The 23,357-nt window shown below is 37.1% G+C and overlaps 1 protein-coding gene across 2 annotated transcripts in view; it reads right to left on the bottom strand.

Annotated features, from left to right (window-relative positions):
- Positions 1–23,357, bottom strand: part of CDK14 (cyclin dependent kinase 14) — a 567,294-nt gene that overhangs the window by 200,260 nt on the left and 343,677 nt on the right. The window lies entirely within an intron of this gene.

Here is a 23,357-nt window from a genome sequence, read left to right as displayed (position 1 = left end):
GAAAGCCTCCATAGTCTTGTTCTAACATCCTTTTCCAACTCTATTTCACAAATTCACAATGTATTATCCGCTATAGCTGTCCAGGGCTCAAAGCTCTCTTTGCATCAAAATCATTTGGGGAACTTTTAAAAAATGCAAATGATCTGAACACAAACCCCAGAGACTCTGTTTCAGTCAGTTAGAGGCAACGCATTGACTCGGGCTGCTCAGGTGATTTAGGGCAGCTACACTGAAGAGCTCTGAGCCAGACTGATCTGTCCACAGGCCAAGCATAAACCTATACAACTTGGCTCAAGTTACTCTAATACCTAGAACTCCCTTTTTCTTCATTTGTTTGCTCTTGACATGTAAATCCAACCCAACCTATAAAATCTAATTTAAATGTAATCTCTTCTACAAAGCCTTCCATGAACATTCTGCCAGAGAGGACAGATCCCTTTATGAGTTTATTTGTTAAGCTCTTATTCATTATCAGTCTTCTACTATGGTCAAATTCTTCTGCCAGGCTCACAGTTCCTATCTGGTAAGGCAGTTGAGCATATCAGGAGACCTTGCCTCTCAGACCACAGAACCCAACAGGAACACCGAATCCACAGTACAGGCAGAGAGCCAATCAGACACTTCTACTGTAAGTTTGGAGATAAAGTCACCTGGGAACAGGATGGAAAGAAACTAGCATATATTGATGAAATAAGTCACATTAAAGGCAGAGAACGTGCAAGAATGGCCACCTTCCTGCAGATGAAGTTTCCTGAATTGACCTGGTTCCCACCTTCTTAAGGCCTGGATGTTCAGATAAACCAGTGTTTTTGCTAGATCTCTCTAACTTCTAGCAATTCTCTAGGATTTTTATTTTTAATGGCTCTACCTTTAATGGGTTTATGTTTCCTAAAAGTATAATAAAAAAATCATAAACATATTGGGACACTTCTTCAATTGCTGCACTCGTATTCAATTTAGAGTGAGCAGTCCCTTGTGTATTTATTTCAGATCCTCTAGAGGTTAAAAACAATGCCTTACTTCTCTATACCTGCCCCAATTGTATGTAAACAATACTTTGAATTAAAGAAGTAATCCATTAGCAGAAATCTCTTCTCTATTACACCACATAATTTTTATCCAAATTAAACACCAATAGTATATACAGTGAAAATGACTGAAAACAAATCGTACTTTATATCATAAAAAAATTCCATTTAATAATAAAGAATTAATTTCAAAAGCAGTATTCTAGGAAGATGAGTTTTTATTTTTATTTATTTTAACATCTTTACTGGAGTATAATTGCTTTACAAAGTTGTATTAGTTTCTCCTGTATAACAAAGTGAATCAGCTATAAATATACATATATCCTGATATACCCTCCCTCTTGGGTCTCCCTCCCACCCTCCCTATCCCACCCATCCAGGTGGTCACAAAGCACTGAGCTGATCTCCTTGTGCTATGCGGCCGCTTCCCACTAGCTATCTATTTTACACTTGGCAGTGTATATATGTCCATGCCACTCTCTCACTTCGTCCCAGCTTACCCTTCCCCCATCCCCGTGTCCTCAAGTCCATTCTCTATGTCTGCGTCGTTATTCCTGTCCTGCCCCTAGGTTCTTCAGAACCATTTTTTTTTTTTAGATTCCATATATATGTGTTAGCATATGGTATTTGCTTTTCTCTTTCTGACTTACTTCATTCTCTATGACAGTCTCTAGGTCCATCCACCTCACAAATAACTCAATTTCGTTTTTTTATGGCTGAGTAATATTCCATTGTATATATGGGCCACATTTTCTTTATCCATTCATCTGCCGATGGCCACTTAGGTTGCTTCCATGTCCTGGCTATAGTAAATAGAGCTGCAATGAACATTGTGGTACCTGACTCTTTTTGAAATACGGTTTTCTCAGGGTATATGCCAAGCAGTGGGATTACTGGGTCATACGGTAGTTCTATTTTTAGTTTTTTAAGGAACGTCCATACTGTTCTCCATAGTGGCTGTATCAATTTACATTCCCACCAACAGTGCAAGAGGGTTCCTTCTTCTCCACACCCTCTCCAGCATTGTTTGTAGATTTTTTGAAGTTGTCCATTCTGACCAGTGTGAGGTGATACCTCATTGTAGTTTTGATTTGCATTTCTCTAATGATTAGTGATGTTGAGCATCCTTTCATGTGTTTGTTGGCAATCTGTATATTATCTTTGGAGAAATGTCTATTTAGGTCTTCTGCCCATGTTTGGATTGGGTTGTTTGATTTTTTGATGTTGAGCTGTATGAGCTGCTTGTAAATTTTGGAGATTAATCCTTTGTCAGTTGCTTCGTTTGCAAATATTTTCTCCCATTCTGAGGGTTGTCTTTTCGTCTTGTTTATGGTTTCTTTTGCTGTGCAAAAGCTTTTAAGTTTCATATGGTCCCATTTGTTTATTTTTTATTTTAATTCCATTTCTCTAGAAGGTGGGTCTTAAAGGATATTGTTGTGATTTATGTCAGAGAGTGTTCTGCCTATGTTTTCCTCTAAGAGTTTTAGAGTGTCTGGCCTTACATTTAGTTCTTTAATCCATTTTGAGTTTATTTTTGTGTATGGTGTTAGGGAGTGTTCTAATTTCATTCTTTTACATGTAGCTGTCCAGTTTTCCCAGCACCACTTATTGAAGAGGCTGTCTTTTCTCACATGTATACTCTTGCCTCCTTTATCAAAGATAAGTTGACCATATGTGTGTGGGTTTATCTCTGGGCTTTCTATCCTGTTCCATTGATCTATATTTCTGTTTTTGTGCCAGTACCATATTGTCTTGATTACTGTAGCTCTGTAGTATAGTCTGAAGTCAGGGAGCCTGATTCCTCCAGCTCCATTTTTCTTTCTCAAGACTGCTTTGGCTATTTGGTGTCTTTTGTATTTCCATACAAATTGTGCAATTTTTGTTCTAGTTCTGTGAAAAATGCCATTGGTAGTTAGATAGGAATTGCATTGAATCTGTAGATTGCTTTGGGAAGTAGAATCATTTTCACAATGTTGATTCTTCCAATCCAAGAACATGGTATATTTCTCCATCTGTTTGTATCATCTTTAATTTCTTTCATCAGAGTCTTATAGTTTTCTGCATATAGGTCTTTGTCTCCTTAGGTAGGTTTATTCCTGGGTATTTTGTTGTTGTTGTTGCAATGATAAATGGGAGTGTTTCCTTAATTACTCTTTTCAGATTTTTCATCATTAGTGTATAAGAGCTTTCTGTGCATTAATTTTGTATCCTGCTACTTTACCAAATTCATTGATTAGCTCTAGTAGTTTTCTGGTAGCATCTTTAGGATTCTCTGTGTATAGTATCATGTAATCTGCAAACAGTGACAGTTTTAATTCTTTTCTGATTTGGATTCCATTTATTTCTTTTTCTGCTCTGATTGCTGTGGCTAAAACTTCCAAAACTATGTTGAATAATAGTGGTGAGAGTAGGCACCCTTGTCTTGTTCCTGAACTTAGAGGAAATGGCTTCAGTTTTTCACCTTTGAGAATGATGTTGGCTGTGGGTTTGTCATATATGGCCTTTATTATGTTGAGGTAAGTTCCCTCTATGCCTACTTTCTGGAGAGTTTTTATCATAAATGGGTATTGAATTTTGTCAAAAGCTTTTCCTGCATCTATTGATATTATCATATGGTTTTTATTCTTCAGTTTGTTAATATGATGTATCACATTGATTGATTTGCGTGTATTGAAGAATCCTTGCATTCCTGCGATAAACCCACTTCATCGTGTTGTATGATCCTTTTAATGTGCTGTTGGATTCTGTTTGCCAGTATTTTGTTGAGGATTTTTGCATCTATGTTCATCAGTGATATTGGCCTGTAGTTTTCTTTTTTTGTGACATCTCTGCTTTTGGTATCAGGGTGATGGTGGCCTCGTAGAATGAGTTTGGGAGTGTTCCTCCCTCTGCTATATTTTGGAAGAGTTTGAGAAGGGTAGCTGTTAGCTCTTCTCTAAATGTTTGATAGAATTCGCTGTGAAGCCATCTAGTCCTGGGCTTTTGTTTGTTGGAAGATTTTTAATCACAGTCTCAATTTCAGTTCTTGGGATTGGTCTGTTTATATTTTCTATTTCTTCCTGGTTCAGTCTCAGAAGGTTGTGCTTTTCTAAGAATTTGTCCATTTCTTCCAGGTTGTCCATTTTATTGGCATATAGCTGCTTGTAGTAATCCCCCATGATTCTTTGTATTTCTGCAGGGTCAGTTGTTACTTCTCTTTTTTCATTTCTAATTCTATTAATTTGAGTCTTCTCTTTTTTTTTTTCTTGATGAGTCTGGCTACTGGTTTATCAATTTTGTTTATCTTCTCAAACAACCAGCTTTTAGTTTTATTGATCTTTGCTATTGTTTCCTTAATTATTTTTTCATTTATTTCTGATCTGATCTTTATGATTTCTTTCCTTCTGCTAACTTTGGGGTTTTGTCGTTCTTCTTTCTCTAATTGCTTTAGGTGTAAGGTCAGGTTGTTTATTTGAGATTTTCCTCTTTTCTTGAGGTAGGATTGTATTGCTATAAACTTCCCTCTTAGAACTGCTTTTGCTGCATCCCATAGGTTTTGGGTCATCGTGTTTTCATTGTCATTTGTTTCTAGGTATTTTTGGATTTCCTCTTTGATTTCTTCAGTGATCTCTTGGTTATTTAGTAGCATATTGTTTAGCCTCCATATGTTTGCATTTTTTACAGTTTTTTTCCTGTAATTGATATCTAGTCTCATAGTGTTGTGGTGAGAAAAGACACTTTATATGATTTCAATTTTCTCAAATTTTCCCAGGCTCAATTTGTGACCCAAGATATGATCTAGCCTGGAGAATGGTCCATGAGCACTTGAGAAGAAAGTGTATTCTGTTGTTTTTGGATGGAATGCCTTATAAATATCAATTAAGTCTATCTTGTTTAATGCATCATTTAGAGCTTGTGTTTCCTTATTTATTTTCATTTTGGATGATCTGTCCATTGGTGAAAGTGGGGTGTTAAAAATCTGCTACTATGATTGTGTTACTGTCATTTTCCCCTTTTGTGGCTGTTAGCATCTGCCTTATGTACTGAGGTGTTCCTATGTTGGTGCATAAATAGTTACAATTGTTATATCTTCTTCTTGGATTGATCCCTTGATCATTATGTAGTGTTCTTGTCTCTTGTAATAGTCTTTATTTTAAAGTCTATTTTGTCTGACATGAGAATTACTACTCCAGCTTTCTTTTGATTTCAGTTTGCATGGAATATCTTTTTCCATCCCCTCACTTTCAGTCTGTATGTGTCCCTAGGTCTGAAGTGGGTCTCTTGTAGACAGCATATTTATGGGTCTTATTTTTGTAACCATTCAGCCAGTCTATGTCTTTTGATTGGGGCATTTAATCCATTTACATTTAAGGTAATTATCAATATGCATGTTTCTATTACCATTTTCTTAATTGTTTTGGGTTTGTTTTTGGAGTTCTTTTCCTTCTCTGTGTTTCCTGCCTAGAGAAGTTCCTTTAGCATTTGTTGTAAAGCTGGTTTGGTGATGCTGAATTCTCTTAACTTTTGCTTGTCTATAAAGGTTTTAATTTCTTCGTCAAATCTGAATGAGATCCTCGCTGGTAGAATAATCTTGGTTATAGGTTTTTCCCTTTCATCACTTTAAATATGTCCTGCCACTCCCTTCTGGCTTGCAGAGTTTCTGTTGAAAGATCAGCTGTTAACCTTATGGGGATTCCCTTGTATTTATTTGTTCCTTTTCTCTGCTGCTTTTAATATTTTTTCTTAGTATTTAATTTTTGATAGTTTGATTAATATGTGTCTTGGTGTGTTTCTCCTTGGATTTATCCTGTATGGGACTCTCTGCGCTTCCTGGACTTGACTATTTCCTTTCCTATATTGGGGAAGTTTTCGACTATAATCTCTTCAAATATTTTCTCAGACCCTTTGTTTTTCTCTTCTTCTTCTGGAACCCCTATAATTCGAATGTTGGTGCGTTTAATATTGTCCCAGTGGACTCTGAGACTGTCCTCGATTCTTTTCATTCTTTTTTCTTTATTCTGCCCTGTGGGAGTTATTTCCACTATTTTATATTTCAGGTCACTTATCCGTTCTTCTACCTCAGTTATTCTGCTATTGATTCCTTCTAGAGAATTTTTAATTTCATTTATTGTGTTGTTCATCATTGTTTGCTTGTTAGTTTTTCTAGGTCCTTGTTAAAACGTTTCTTGTATTTTCTCCATTTTATTTCCAAGATTTTGGATCCTCTTTACTATTATTACTCTGAATTCTTTTTCTGGTAGACTGCCTATTTCCTCTTCATTTGTTTGGTCTGGTGGGTTTTTACCTTGCTTCTTCATCTGCCACATATTTCTCTGTCTTCCCGTTTTGCTTAACTTACTGTGTTTGGGGGTCTCCTTTTCGCAGGCTACAGGTTTGTAGTTCCCATTGTTTTTGGTGTCTGTTTCCAGTGGGTAAGGTTGGTTCAGTGGGTTGTGTAGGCTTCCTGGTGGAGGGGACTGGTGCCTGTGTTCTGGTGGGTGGGGCTGGATCTTGTCTTTCTGGTGGGGCGAGCTGCATCTGGTGGTGTGTTTTGGGGTGTCTGTGAACTTAGTATGATATTAGGCAGCCTCTCTGCTAATGGGTGGGGTTGTGTTCCTGTCTTGCTAGTTGTTTGGCATGGGGTGTCCTGCACTGGAGCTTGCTGACCGTTGGGTGTAGCTGGGTCTTAGAGTTGAGACGGAGATCTCTGGGAGAGCTTTCACCAATTGACGTCCTGAACTCTACTCTCCCATCTCAGAGGCTCAGGCCTGACACCAGGCTGGAGCACCAAGACCCTGTCAGCCACATGGCTCAGAAGAAAAGGGAGAGAAAAATAAAAAAATAAAAAATAAAACTAAATAAAATTTAAAAATTATTAAAATAAAAATATTCGAAAGCAATAAAAAAAAAAGAAGAGAGCAACCAAAGCAATAAACAAATCCTCCAATGATAACAAGCGCTAAAAACTATACTAAGATAAACATAAAAATCAGAAACAAGTCAGTCACAGACAGCAAACCCCAAGTCTACATTGCTCCCAAAGTCTACCACCTCAGTTTTGGGTTGATTCATTTTCTATTCAGGTATTCCACAGATGTAGGGTACATCAAGTTGATTGTGGAGATTTAATCCACTGCTCCTGAGGCTGCATGGAGAAATTTCTCTTTCTCTTCTTTGTTTGCACAGCTCCCGGGGTTCAGCTTTGGTTTTGGCCCCGCCTCTGCATGTAGGTTGCCCTCAGGCTTATGTTCCCACCCAGACAGGATGGAGTTAAAGCAGCGGCTGATTAGGGGGCTCTGGCTCACTCATGTGGGGTGGGGAGGGATACGGTAGTTATAATTGGAATGCAGGGCAAGCCTGCCACAGCAGAGGCCAGTGTGACATTGCAACAGCCTGAGGTGCGCCGTGAGTTCTCTCAGGGAAGTTGTCTCTGGATCAGGGGATCCTGGCAGTGGCGTGCTGCACAGGCTCCCAGGGGGCTGTGGATAGTGACCTGTGCTTGATATACACGTGGAGCAATTCTCACTGAAAACTAACTGAAAACTCGCAGAAAGACTCTTATACAACCCATAAGAGAGACAGATATGTAATCAGATAGGAACGGAAGAGCAGCAGTCAGGTTGGGACCTGTGCCCTTGGGAGGGGACTCAGAAGAGGAGGGAGATCTTCCCTGGGGAGTGAGCTGTTTGACCCACATATTGGGCCACCAAGCCCTGGGGTCCAACAGTGGGAAGAAAGACTCCCCTCAGCTGGTTAGAAAACCAGTATGCCTCACACAGGGGCTGTAAGAAACCTAGACTCCACTTGTGAAGTGTGAACACACACTTGCTTACTCTCAAAGCAAGGTGGAGAAAGCAAATTGAAACTACACCGGACTCTGGACAGTTTCCCATGACCACTCTGGTGTGCGACCCAGCTGAGCCAAGTGTTCATTCTGGCCCCACTTACTTTGCAATGCAGCTCCACACTAGGTGAGAGCTGCTACGGACAAGCAGAGTGAATTGTTGTGAGGGATGGAGCCAGCTCAGAGCCAGTCAGCTCAGATCTCAAATGGCACCTGAATGGGGTAACAGCGGCCACTTCTGGCGCCAAAGGGGGCAATGCAACAGAAGCAGTTCAGTACTCTGCCACAACCCACATCCAGATCCACACCAAGAATCTACTCTAGCCAGCCCCTCTTGATCCAGCACTATGCCCTTCTGGGGCAAGGGTGCTAATGCTGGAAGAGGAGAGAACACAGTCAGATGGAGTTGACCTGACCCTCACGGCTTCTGCTCCAGCAGCTTGGGACCTGACCTTGCCCCCAATAACCAAACAGACCCACACCAAGACATATCATAATTAAAATGGCAAAAGACAAAGAGAGAATTCTAAAGGCAGCAAGAGAAAAATAAAGAGTCCTATACAAGGGAACCCTCATAAGGTGATCAGGTGACTTTTCTGCAGAAACTTTGCAGGCCAAAAGGGAGTGGCATGATATATTTAAAGTGAGGAATGAGAAAAACCTGCAACTCTACCCAGCAAGATTACCATTTAGAATCAAAAGAGAGATTAAAAAAAAAAAATTCTCAGACAAGCAAAAACTAAAAGAGTTCATCAATACTATAACTATCCTAAAAAAAGTTAAAGGGTCTTCTCTAAGTGGAAAATAAAAGGCTATGTCAACAAGTAAGTATCCAGGAAAGGAAAAATCCCACTAGTAAAAGCAAATACAGTAAAGACTGGGGATAAACCACTTAAATAAGCTAGGAGGAAGATTAAAAGACAAAAATAATTGTAAAATCAAGTATAACTACAATAAACAGTAAAGGGATAAACATGAAGATGCAAATTATGACATCAAAAACACAAAATGTGAGGGAGTGGGGTAAAAAGATGTAGATCTTTTGAAATGTGTTTGAACTTAAATGACTACCAGTTTAAAACAAGCAGATAGGGACTTCCCTTGTGGTCCAGTGGTTAAGAATCCAACTGCCAATGCAGGAGACATGGGTTCAAGCCCTGGTCCGGGAAGATCCACATGCCATGGAGCAACTAAGCCCATGCGCCACAACTACTGAAGCCTGCGTGCCTAGAGCCCATACTCCGCAACAAGAGAAGTCACCACAATGAGAAGCCCATGCACTGCAACAAAGAGTAGCCCCCGCTCAGTGCAACTGGAGAAAGCCCGCACACAGCAACAAAGACCCAACGCAGCCAAAAATTTTTTTAAAATAAATAATACAAAAACAAATATCGTATATTAATGCATGTATGCGGAACCTAGAAAAATGGTACAGATGAGCCAGTTTGCAGGGCAGAAGTTGAGACACAAATGTAGAGAATGGTCATATGGACACCAAGGGGGGAAAACTGCGGTGAGGTGGGGATGGTGGTGTGCTGAATTGGGCAATTGGGATTGACATGTATACACTGATGTGTATAAAACTGATGCCTAATAAGAACCTGCAGTATAAAAAAACAAACAAAACAACTAATACTAAACTTTCATTGGGTTATTTGTATGGAAATATGTTAATATAAATGTTTCAGACATTACATGAAATTTCTAAAAATCTTATATTTGTATTTGTATGGAAATATGTATGGAAATATGTTAATATAAATGTTTCAGACATTACATGAAATTTCTAAAAATCTTATATTTGTATTTGTATGGAAATATGTATGGAAATATGTTAATATAAATGTTTCAGACATTACATGAAATTTCTAAAAATCTTATATGTTCTGGTATAATGTTATAAGTAATAATCCTAGTTATTACTTTAAAATGTATATCTCAGAAATAACTAATTTTCTTGTCAACTGCATTATTATGAACTTTCATCAAATCTTTAACCGTGGTCATTTTTAAGTCTTTTGTCATTTACAGACAGTTCTGGGTGTACTCTGATGATTTTGCAAATATGTTCCTATAAAAGGGTTTCATCTTCAAGAAATTCATGGAAAAGACTCTGACAAGTACAGGTTTCTGGTAACTGACTGTACTGCTGAACTGAATGAATAAGCATTTTCAGAACTCTAATGAAAAACTGATGAACTCATAAAAGTGCTAACAAAAGATCAAGATGAAAAAAAAAATTAATTACATGGGACTGAGTGAACTGATGAGGATGAGTATAATTTTTGTGACTTTCTGTCTGAATTAAAAAAAAAAAAAATCCCACAAGGACTCAGAGGCAAAGAATATACAAATCAATTTTCACTGCAAAGTAAAGGAGCTGTTACAGTGGAGGATTACTGGACTGAATGTCAATATTATGACATAGTATGAGTGTGTTTCATGTTTGGTAATTGCAACCATTGTTGCTTTTGTTGTGGTCATCCATGTACAATGCTTGGTGTCAGTCTATTTATGTCTTGTAAAAATAAAATACAGTGTGTGTGTGTGTGAATAAAAAAAAAAAAAAAAAAAAAAAAAAAGATGTGGACCAGTCTGGAGAAGCGAAATAGGAAAAAAATAAATAAATAAATAAAATAAATAAATAAATAAATTAATTAATTAATTAATTTAAAAAATAACATTTGCATTTCCATGGCAAGATCCTTTAAAAAAAAACAAACAAGCAGATATATTTATAGATCAACATATATGAACCCCATGGTAACCACAAACCAAAACCTACATTAGATACATGAAAAATAGAGAGAAAGAAACATAGGCATTCCACTAAAGAAAATCATCAAACTACCAGGAAGAAACTAAAAGAAGAAAAAAAGAACAGAGAACTACATAAACAACCAAAAAAACAAGTAACAAAATGGCAATAAGTACATATCTATCAATAATCACTTTAAATGTCAATGGATTAAGTGCTTTGATCAAAAGACACAGAGTGGCTGACTGGATAAAAAAACAAGACCCATCTATATGCTGCTTCCAAGAGACTCACTTCAGGGCTAAAGACACACACAGACTGAAAGTAAGGCGATGGAAAAAGATATTTCATACAAATAGAAATGACAAGAAAGCAGGGGTAGTAATACTCATATGAGACAAAATAAACTTTAGCCTTTAACAAAGGCTAAAATGAAATACAAAGAAGGGCATTATATAATGATAAAGGGATCAATACAAGAAGAGTTTATAACTCTTGTTAACATATATGCACCTAATACAGGAGCACCTAAATATATAAAGCAAATATTAACAGACATAAGTGGAGAAATTGACAATAATACAATATTAGTAGGGGACTTTTAGACCCCACTTACATCAATGGACAGATCATCATCTAGACAGAAAATCAATAAGGAAACAGTGGTCCTAGGTGACACATTAGACAAGTTGAACTTAATAGATATCTACAGGACATTACAACCAAAACCAGCAGAATACACATTATTTTCAAGTGCACATGGACTATTCTCCAGGATAGATCACATGCTAGGCCATAAAACAAGTCTCAACAAATTTAAGGGAATTATATCAAACATTTTTTCTGACCACAGCAGTATGAGACTAGAAATCAATAACAGGGAGAAAAGTGAAAAAAACACAAACACGTGGAGATTAAATAACATGCTAATAAAAACCAATGGGTCAATGAAGAAATCAAAGAGGAAATCAAAAAATACCTCAAGACAAATGAAAATAAAAACACAACTTTCCAAAATCTATGGGATGCAGCAAAAGCAGTTCTAAGAGGGAAGTTTATAGCGATACTGGTCTAACTCAAGAAATAAGAAAAATCTCAAATAAACCACCTAACCTACCATCTAAAGAATTAGAAAAGAAGAACAAACAAACCCTGAAGTCAGCAGAAGGAAGGAAATAATAAAGATCAGAGAGGAAATAAAATAGAAACACAACACACAATGGAGAAGAGCAATGAAGCCAAGAGCTGGTTTTTTGAAAAGACAAATAAAACTGATAAACCTTTAGAAAGGCTCATCAAGAAAGAGAGAGGATCCAAATAAGCAAAATAAGAAATAAAAGAGGAGAAATAACAACTGATATCACAGAGATACAAAAAAATAATAAGAGAATACTACAGTCATATGCCAACAAATTGGACAACATAGAAGAAATGAACAAATTTCTAGGAACATACAACCTTTCAAGACTGAACCAAAGAAAGAGAGAATCTGAACAGATCACTAGTAGTGAAAATGAATTTGTAGTTAAAAAACAACAAAACAAACTCCCAGCAAACAAAACTCCAGGACTGGATAGCTTCACAGGAGAATTCTACCAAACATAACATATAAAGAAGAGCTAATATATATTCTTCTCAAACTATTCCAAAAAATTGAAGAGGAGAAAAAAATAACAAAGCTCCCTGATATCAGACTATACTACAAAGCTACAGTAAACAAAGCAGCATGGTACTGGCACAAAAACAGACACTAGATCAATGGAACGGAATAGAGGGTCCAGCAATAAACCCATGCATTTATGGTGGGGTCTTTTTTTTTTTTTTTTTTTTTTTTTTATCTTTATAAATGAGTGGTTAATGAGGAAAAATGCAGTTTTCTTTAAAAATATATTTAAAGATATCTTTCCTGACTAATATTAATACATTTGCATCTTCACCAGAATATCTATCACATGCTTTAATTTCAGTGTTTTTGACCGAATTGACTGAAACCAAGGTTATTAAAGAACTGGAGCCTCAGTGTGAAATAATCTATGACAAAGGAGGCAAGAATATACAATAGAGAAAAAGACAGTCTCTTCAATAAGTGGACAGCTGCATGTAAAAGAAGGAAATTAGAACCGTATACCAAAACAAAACAAAACACCTCAAAATGGTTTAAAGACCTAAATGTAAAACCTGAAACCATGAAACTCCTAGAAGGGAACATAAGCACAACACTCTTTAACATAAATTATAGCAATTTTTTTTGGATCAGACTTCTCAGGGAAAGGAAACAGAAATAAAAATAAACAATTGGGACCTAATTAAAGTTAAAAGCTTTTGCACAGCAAAGAAAATCAACAAAACAAAAAGGCAACTATGGAATGGGAGAAAATATTTGCAAATGATATGACTGATATGGGGTTAATATCCAAAATACATAAACAGCTCATACAACTCAATATCAAAAAAACCCCCAAACAACCTGGTTAAAAATTGGCAGAAGAGCTGAATAGACATTTTTCCAAAGAAGATACACAGATGGCCAACAGGCATATGAAAAGATGTTCAACATCACTAATTATCAGAGAAATGCAAATCAAAACCACAATGAGATATCACCTCACACCTGTCAGAGTGCCTATCATCGAAAAGTCTACAAACAACAAATGTTGGTGAGGATGTGGAAAAAAGAGAACCTACCCTCTATTCTCCACCTATCGGCCTTAGTCTTTCCCACCACAAGCTGCAACTCTGAGTGTGAAGAACCTCAGCAGAACCCACATCCACCCCCATGGTGTATCTGCTAAGCTGGCTGGTGAGGTAACCTTTACACTGTCAGAACCACTTATGGAAATTCTTTTACCACTACTTGCGCTTGGTCCATAACATCTCCATAATATGATACTTAAAACAATTAAAAGATAAATCTATGCTGCAACTCTACTCAGTTGGAATGAGATGATACAGCATTTCTATAGGCACTTACCTGCTTAGCTGGCTAAGGGATTTGGACTTTCATTTCTAATGGATGTTTCCTATGTTGTCATTTTTCAAAGATGCTTGAGGGTATACTAATGAAGCTGAGAGAATTATATTTAAAGGATTTACAAAAAGAGATAGAGGGCTTCCCTGGTGGCGCAGTGGTTAAGAATCTGCCTGCCAATGCAGGGGACACGGGTTCGAGCCCTGGTCCCGGAAGATCCCACATGCCGCGGAGCAGCTGGGCTCGTGAGCCACAATTACTGAGCCTGCGTGTCTGGAGCCTGTGCTCCACAACAACAGAGGCCGCGATAGTGAGAGGCCCGCGCACTGCAATGAAGAGTGGCCCCCACTTGCCACAACAGGAGAAAGCCCTCACACAGAAACGAAGACCCAACACAGCCATAAAAAAAAAAAAAAAAAAAAAAAATAGCACAAAAAATAAAAAAGTAGAAGTATAAAACATATCAACATCTTAACATAGCAGAATACTTTATTACTGGAGCTTCTTTATTGCTAAACAGCAATAAAAAGCCGTTCAATTTAATATGCAGGGAGTATTGCCTGCTTTCCTTTTTTTTTTTCCTCCCTTTTTCCTTTGCTACCCTCCATTAACCCTGTGCTACCTCTCTCGATGGATTAAGTTGACTGCCCTGAGTGGTTTACTGAGAAAGAATTCATCCATTTAAGCTCTATATTTATGATATATAATTTTATTTCAGAAAATAAAATTTATGTATAAATAAAATAAATGTCTCCTTTAATTTGCTTCTACTGGGAATTTGAATCACTGTGTAATTATCAAGCACTTAGTCTAAATTTTTCAAGAAAAAGGACTGGTCACAAAAGCTTACAATTAAAGGTGTCACAGGATGCAGTGTGTTCAAACTCTCATTTTAGGATTACTTACCAGGCAAGGTAATAAATAAAACACCCACCCATGCTCACACATCTTTAATTCTTTTGAGCTTAAAATTTCCTAATTTAATTTATGCCACAGCTGTGTAAATATTTTTTTCATTACAATTCAAATCAAGATTTTAAGCAGAATTGATAATGCTTTGTCATTACGAGCAGAGACATAATTTTTTTAGTCCCGAAGGTCATACAATTTGGGAGTTCTCATTATGAATAAAAAATTAGGTACAAAAGTGAATTTAGGGTGAGAAAAAATAATAAAAAGAAACCATAAATTTTTTAAAGCTAACAAATATGGCAATAATACATAACTTGGAAAAATAATATAACATACTTATGAACTATCTGACACACCTCCCTAATACTTTTCTTTTTACAGTTTTGGCTGTATAATGTTCAATTACCTATTCTATGATAATTCTATAATATATTTTTCTATAAAGAGAACACAGAGATAATTTAGTCATTCCTCTAGCATAATGATAACTTTTTTTTCTGATAGTATGGAAAAAGTGTGTGTGCGGTTTTTTTCTCCCATCTTCACTTATTATTGGTACAGTCATGTAAACTTTTAGGACTGTTGTCAATTTGGGCAAAACGTCTATCACGTGTCTCTCAAGTATGTATGCTATAAACACAATAATTCTAAAACATTCTATACAATTCCCACGATATTGGATAATGAGGTAATGGAGCCAGGAATGGGACCCGTGCATTCCAGGTAGAGAAAACAGGAGCCAATAAGTGAGGAATATTGAGAGAGCCAAGTGCTAGTGTTATGGCTCTGCGTGGAAAATGGAAGAAAAAGTTAAAAAGAGAGCCATAGACCATATTCTACTCTAAGAGGTTTGTGTCTCATTCCTAGCCTAGAAGTTCTCGATTTTTGTCTATATCCCAATATTGGTGGTGAATAAAGTTGGACCTAACCGTGGAGAAGCCAGTTGTTTTACTAGCTTTGAGGACAGAAGCAATTACAACCGCTAGTTGTAAAGCCACCAGAGTGACAGCTGAGCTTAGTGACCTGTTTCCAAAGAGTCGGGTGGGGGATGGAGAGTAACATTATAATGGAGGAAACTGAAAAACAGTACCTTAACCATGTGATCAAGGTTAACATCATCAATGATAAGTCATGTTGAGAGCATAGAGTCTTGACATGATGTGATAAGACTCATGTCACTTCACCTCTATGGTCTTCCTTCCCAAAGCATGAGACAAACACAAATTGAGGGACATTCTACAAAATACCTGACTAATACACCTCAGAACTGTCAAGGTTAAGAAAAACAGGGAAAGTCTGAGAAACTATCATAACCCAGAGGAGGCTAAGGACACATGGCAACTACATGTAATGTGGTATCCTAAATGGGATCCTAAAACAGGAAAAGGAAATTGGGAAAAACTAGTGAAATAAAAATAAAGTTTGATTAATAGTAATGTACCATTGTGGGTTTCTTAGTTGTGACAAATGTACCATAGTAATGTCAGATATTATTAATAGGGAAACCAGGTGAGGAGTATGTAGGAACTCTTGTCTTTGCAAGTTTTCTATAAATATAAAACTCCTCTAAAATTAAAAGTTTATTTTAAAAGAGGCGAAATGAAGAAAGGCAGCGTCTCCTTGGGACCATATATAGAATCAGTCATTTTAAGTGGAAGAGCCATGGCATTTTGAGTTTTCCCTATATGAGAAAAAGAGAACCTGTGTACATTTTTATAAACTTTTTCTTGGAATCAACATGAGCTGTCTAGAACTGCAGGCTAGAATGAGAAATGTCAAAGTTCGACCTTAAATAACTTGGGCAGCAAACTAATTAAAGATTAAGTAAGCTAGATATGAAGGTATTTGAAAACTGATGTACATACTCTATGGCAAAAGAATTCAAAATGAAAACATTTATCTAAACTACTAAATTTGGGGCAATGGTGAGGAAAGTGGAATGCAGAGAGAAAAAAAAAAAAAAACAATTCCCAAGGAAGGGGCAAGAACTTCTCTCCATCAGAGTAGGAAACATCAAGTTCAATGTCACTTCCTTGGGAAGGCTTCCTGATCAACCACTAGGTTAGGTCCCCTAACTCCATACTTCTCATATGACTTCCTCCAACTGTAATTTATTTACTTGTAAATGTAATAGTCATTATCATCTTTCTCAGAACAAGAATTTGGTTTTTCACTTTTAAAGACACAGTTTAAATGAATCAGAGAGGTTTTCACAATACAGCAGCCCTCCCAGACCTGAATCAAACAGGGTTGGTCACTACAGTCCCCAGCTAAGATGCAGTGTAATGCATCTGATTATTAAAGTCCTGTTGGGATGATATGGTGCAGGATAACTTTACATCTTTCAACTAAAATAGGTATTAATTAGATCCATTACCTCCCATATTCAAATAATACCTGCATTTGACACATGACATTGCAAGTGGAGTATACTCAATTTTCCCAAAAAACATTGTTACAAGATGCTAAATAACCCAATAAGCAATTAACCCACATGAAGAAGTATAAAACAGAACCTAGAGGTTATTATTTATCTACTTGACATGAACCTTATTTTGGTCATCAAAAAATAAAACATTGTTTTCCTTCTTCCCTAAGTCTCAGGGCAACAGTTTGGTTGAACCTCAATAGACAATGTAGAAAGACTTTAATATTATAAAATATGGTGCAATTAAAATCTCAAAAAATAAAAAAAACCCTCCTCAATTTTAGCTTCCAATTTCATCCATTTATTAGCAAAGGCTTGAGATTCCTTAGGATAGAGACCTTTAGGCAGAGAGTGACAGTTTCACCCTCAAGTGGCAGCATTTAGCCACAGAGACCGGGAGGGATCACGACACAGCACAGCCCATGCATTGGAGGGGGTGCAGAGGGGACGGCGACCCACCCAGCTCACAGTATGACCATGAGGGAGACCAGCCCCCTCTCATACAGACTTCCCTAATTGAAAGTTATGAGGCTTCAATCAAGATATCATTTAGAGCCATTCAGAACCATCTGCACTGTCAAAACATTTGGAAAGAGGGCTGCAGATAAAGCCAGTGCTGGGCTGCGTCTGACAGGAGGACAGCAGATGAACAGAACCGTAACTCACCACAAGTCAGTACTTTTGCCTTTCTCTTCTTCAGCACTATGATGGCACCAGAAATCTCCTCAAAGCCTATGTGTTCATTGAAAAAAAGCATCTGAAGTAGTGCTTCTCACCTTTTAATGTATACACCAATCACATGGGGATCTTGTCAGAGTGCAGATTCTAGTCACCTAGGTTTGGGTTGAAGCCTGAGATCTTGCATTTCTAACAAGCTTCTCAGCAATGCCGATGTTGCTATTCACAAGACCAGAAACTGAAGAGCAAGAATCTAAAGGAATCTAGGTAATTCTGTGTTGAAAGGAGTTTTATAACTCAGATTAATTCTCTAAGTATGTATTCAGGCTCCATCCAAGGGAACCACAAAGAAACAGTAGGCTAATAAAATAAGTTAGATTAAATGCTAAACACAATCTGAATTTAACACATAGGGATGCAATACTAACTCAGAAAGGTTTCACGTTAATTAACCTAATAGGTAATTTTATTTAGCCATGCTTCACTGAAATACACCATTATGTAATTAAAGGTAGTGCAATTTGATGCACAAGGTGGCCATTTATTTATCTTTTCTCTGTTGGAATATATATATTTGTAAAAGAAAACAAAGAGGTTTTTTTTCCCCTATGAGTTTAGCTTCTAAAAGATCAAAGTTTTTTAAAAAGTGGGTTTCTTTGCTAAACTTGCATGAAAATGTATTACACATAACAAACGTGATCTTTTCATTTTGGCATCTGCAGTATTTGAAAAGTGAAAGATTAAAGAATTACATTCCACATGTCCTTGGTAGCTATTGAAGGGACTGAATTGATTGAACTGTCACTCACCATTTACTGTGGTTAGTGCTTCATTAGGCACAGATAGGCACAACATATCTTAGTCAGATACTTCCACGGAGCACTCAGCTCTCAAGGAATGAAAACAAAACCAATCCGAACACTAGACTGTGGGTGAAAGCCCATCTCAGAGAACATTCAGTTCAAAACAATAAACTTTTTATATATGGGGAAACGTTAACATTTATTTTTCAAACTATGAAACAAAATTATATCTCTAAGAATTGTACTTACAAATGAGGCATGTCAGAACAAAAACTAAACAAAAGCAAAGAATGAAGTACAGGAAGCTAAGGTAGTTCAATAAAGCCAAGGCTCAGGGTGGCCCGCTGCTGACTGGAGAGGAGGGACCAGGCAGTGAGAGGGAGCCCCTTACCAGCATCCACATCTGAAATAAGACTGACCAGAAAGATCTAGAAGCCTAACCACCTTAAAGTACCAACTGGCAACAATGCTCATTAAGTTACAATGATAACTCTTGCTCATACATTTTAATATGCAGACATCTATGTTGATATATTTTAGTGTATATATTTCAGTATACATATATTTTGGTACATATATATTTTAGTGTATATGCATGTGTGTACATATATACTTTATATATATTTATGCATAAATATATAATATATATTGTATACAATATAAAAAATGTATGCTTAAAATATGTATATATATGTGTGTGTGTGTGTATGCGTGTGTATGGATGTATATATATATATATATTTTTTTTTTTTTTTTTAATCACATTGCAAAGCTGTATTTTTGCTTTCTGGTGCAGTTACCTGAGCCAGAAATCCAGGAATCATCTGAAACCCTTGCCCTTCCCCATCACTCTCATTCAATCAAGTTGTCACATCCTAACTATTCCTAAATATTTCTCCATTCTGGCTTCCAACCACTTTCCCCCCCTCTCCATTTTTTCCTTTTTCTCTACCTGTTCTTAAACTCTGTCCCTCTTCCCTACCCACAAATATCAGCTGTTTCACCCCTTGGTGGGGTACTTTTGTCCATGGCCTGGCCAGTGTGTCCTCAACTCTAGCTTTGTTAACTTTGAAAGATGGCTCTGACGAGTCGGGCCAAATAATTACCACTTGGTGACAACTTTCCTGACCATCCCCCCAACCTATCCTCAACTATCCACCAAGGATAAATTTATCACCTTCCCCTCTGAGCCACCACTGTACTGACTGTATATCTGTGTTACAGCTTATTACACTGTTTTTCCTTCTGAACTTGAAGGCATGGAAGGATCTTTCTCATCTTTATAAGCCCCAGGACCTAACCTGGTACCTGGTACAAAATAGGTGTTCGATAAATATCTTTCAAATAAAAGAATGAATGAATGAATGAATGAATTATACAAACTATTCTGAGGAGTGTACACAAGAAACTGAAGTAGAGAAAGGAATCTGATTTAGAACTAATATCATCATACAAAGTTAAACACTAGAAAAATTCAGTTCAGTCATTACACCAAAATATCTAAACCTTAACTTCATTTATGTCACTCTGAAGGAATTCCAATGGTCTCCATGGAAACCTCTGGTTCAGCAGTACAATTTACTCGATTGTTAAAATTTAGAGATAGAGGGACTTCAGAGAGTGCCTAAGACAATGCTTTGATTTTTATGTGTAAAGAAACCGTATTACATGTTTAAATGTCAGCCCCAGAACCTGAAGCTGTGACTCAGAATCCTGGGCCAGTGAGCCTTCGTTATGCCATGCCGCCTCCCCAGTTAGAACGACGGGTCTTTATTTGGTCAGTCTGGTCAGATTAAAAAAGAAGAAACAGATGGCGAATTCGTTCTCATTCCTGGTGACACGAATGCTAACAAGGATAAAGATAATATCAAAAGAAAGTCTATAAAATTAAGGTTTGGGCAGAAAAAAACCAATAAAACTATCCCTAAAGACTGAAGTCTATCACCACTGATAGTGTACTGAAAGAAGGATGGGTGTTTAAAGATGCTTGAAAATTGAAAACAGACTTCCATAGATAATGAAAACCCCAGAGATAAAGTCTTAAAATAACAGCCACACAGGACTTCCCTGGTGGCGCAGTGGTTAAGAATCCGCCTGCCAATGCAAGGGACACAGGTTTGATCCCTGGTCCAAGAAGATCCCACATGCCACGGAGCAACTAAGCCCGTGCACCACAACTACTGAGCCTGCAAACCACAACTACTGAGCCCATGCGCTGCAACTACTGAAGCCCGTACACTCTAGAGCCCGTGCTCCTCAACAAGAGAAGTCACCGCAATGAGAAGCCCACACACCGCAACGAAGAGTAGCCCCCGCTTGCCGTAACTAGAGAAAGCTCGTGCACAGCAACGAAGACCAAACGCAACCAAAAAATAAATAAGTTTAAAAAAGTAAGAGCCACATATTATATAGATAACTGGGAATATTCAGACTAGGAACATCCAGAAACCATTAACAATTGATACAAAAATTTAAATAGGAAAGGCCCTTACTGAGGACTACAATAAGGAAAAAAATATAAAACTCAACATATTGCATTGAATAGCCGAGAAATATTATTTCTTGTACTATGGAACAATAAAGGAAGAGAGAGGTTCCATTCGATTAGTCATTTAAAATGCTACCACAGAAAGCACTTCTCCAAGGAATAACTGTAGATCAGGCAGGACAAGATAAAACAAATTAATAAGCTTTGCACATCTTTAATTTCTGTTTATATGACAGCTGATGCAAAACAAGGAAGTCATATTATAAGATTCCTCCCTGCAAATGTATTAATCGTCCTGCAATAATGTGGGGAATTAGGAAAAAATTGTTCATGGGTAATTATCTTAAAGATCAAAGCAAATGACACATTCAAGCAATCTTTTTAGAGAAACATATCTAGCATATCACACAGACAAATCACTGATGAAATCATGTAAATTACTCCCCTGAAAGGAGAATTCTGAACTTCAGTTTACAGAGTGGTAAGTTGATATATTTAGTCCCAGTCACCAAATGGCATAGCTGTACTTAGATGGTCTGTGGTTAAGAACGTTGGAATGAGCACCACTAAGGTATATGACTAGATGGATGATATTTGACAGTGAAATGTTGGACAACCATCTGCTATGACAGCCCTCTTAGATAACACATGGAAGACCTGAAGGCAAAAACTTTCCCACCATAAATCCTCATTGTCCATTTTTTGGTGAAGTCTGTGGGCTTCTTGGAATATACTCAAGGACTTGCCCTGGAATGTGGCTGTATAGATTAGACATTGCATACAGACTACAATGTGAATGACGCCCCCTGGAGTTGTGTGATGCTGTAACACCAGTGGGTGCTGCTGAAGGACAGGGACCAGGTCTTTTTCACTCTTGAACCTCTGGACATTCTATAAGGTTTTGTTAAATGAATGAATGAATGACCGAACATAATCATGTTGTGTAAGGGAGATCTTAGTGGGAAGGGGGCTGGCCCTGAGACTCTAGAGGTTCTTTTTCCCTCTGTGCCACCACCAACCAGCTAGTGTGAACAGCATAACCAAGAATCTTCAGATTTGGGAGGCAGGGGTATAAAATGGCCATAAAACCTAATAAAACAAAAGTATGAATTGATTTCACTGGGTTGCTAAAATTCTGAAACAGTTTCTAAATTAAACATGTTAGGATTAAAAATGACAAACAGATGAAAATTTTTATAGTTGATATAATAAAGTTTTTCAATTTGTTGAGTCTACATTAGGCTATGAATATATTCTGTCTTCAGAAGCAAACATGGTGAAAGCTAGCTGTCAAGGAAGAACCACTGAATTATCAATGAGAAAGAATAGAAATGCCTTGCCAAGTTCTACAGAAAATGCAATTATGTGAACATCTCATTCTTAGAATCTACTGTCTCACATGGAAATACAGAGAAATATAAAATGCCATACCAAAGAGGAGCAATCCACATGTGTACAGGAAAACAGGAAGCTACTCAGATTCTGTCCTTAGTAATTACTAAATGCCTGTCACAGACTATAATTAAGTTTTGTTTTATATTTTAATGGAATTTAAAGCAGGCTGTTTCTTGGCCACTGATAGGCTAGTTTAGTTAAGTTTGACTTTCTTTTTCAATTATTGTACTATTTCTTTTTTTGCCCAATGACATCTTTACCAATAGGAATCTAAGGACATTACATTTGAAGAGCAAAACTGGAAAAAAAAGCCCCCAAATATCTAAGTTTATTGATTACATAATATAGAGTCTAAAATCAAGAAAGCTACTAGTATATTTAAGTTACATTAATTCATAGAGCAGAATACCAGTAAATGAAAATGTGATTCCTAATTAAAGTACATGCTAGATAATGCAGTGTCCTGAGGAATTAAATCACAAACGTCACAATAGCACAGAGGTCCCCACTTTCGTCCTTCAATGAACAGTATGAAGTAGACACCCAAATCCCTTTACCAACAATGATGTTTATATAAGCCCCTAGCTTCTCTCCAATCACATTGCCATTCAATCATATCGTCCCTGTGCACGTAAGATAACAATCTACTTTTTCACCTTCATTGGATTGGAAACTTCATATTGACTGGAACATTTGTTGAAAGAGTTTCACTGATTGCTTTTGTTTGTTTTAATAGTAAGCTCACGTTGGATTCACACATTGCTATTGATCAGAGAACTACCTTCTGCAATCACTTCTTTTAATTCATGTAAAATTTTATCTTTTAAAAAACTATCATTTCACATTCTATTCCTTTCCATCACTAGCTTATCAGAAAGTGCTTGGCTTTCTTTTCACATTTGTTTTCATAAATAAAGTTGTCATTACTGCATTAACAGTTAAATGGTAAGGATTATAAATTTCCACAACCACACTAAGAAGCTGGCAGTCAAGATGCTCCTGCTTGCACCATGCTGTTTGATTGGCTCCCACCCATCAGGACTTGCAACTCAAATCTGTGGCCAAGCAAAGTCACA

Source organism: Balaenoptera musculus, chromosome 9 (genome assembly GCF_009873245.2).
Source record: "Balaenoptera musculus isolate JJ_BM4_2016_0621 chromosome 9, mBalMus1.pri.v3, whole genome shotgun sequence".
NCBI lineage: Eukaryota > Metazoa > Chordata > Mammalia > Artiodactyla > Balaenopteridae > Balaenoptera > Balaenoptera musculus.
The sequence above is the reverse complement of the archived record's forward strand: the minus strand, read 5'-3'. Positions and strand labels throughout refer to the sequence as shown.